The sequence below is a fragment of the Stylophora pistillata genome, chromosome 14 (assembly GCF_964205215.1).
Source record: "Stylophora pistillata chromosome 14, jaStyPist1.2, whole genome shotgun sequence".
NCBI lineage: Eukaryota > Metazoa > Cnidaria > Anthozoa > Scleractinia > Pocilloporidae > Stylophora > Stylophora pistillata.
In genome coordinates, this window is record NC_142532.1 from 1,901,813 (window position 1) to 1,902,096 (window position 284).

The window sequence follows — 284 nt, forward strand, 5'->3', positions numbered from 1 at the left end:
CGGAGACGGGACGGAGGAGTCCTTGCTTACATTCTCCCAGTCTTTTATCTGGTTTTCATGACAGTTTGCAGGTTGTCCATTTACACTGCTAGGAGGGTGGGGGGTGGGTGGGAAAGACGAGAGGCATCATGAGTAAAGTGCTTCACACAAGGAGAGACTTGTATGATCCTGGCCGGGGTAGGCACCAGGCCAACGCACAGAGACAATGGAAAAGGGGTGGGGGGGTGGGGTAAGGGAAAGACAGGCATCTTCCTCTGCTTCCCAATAAATACACTACGAATAAA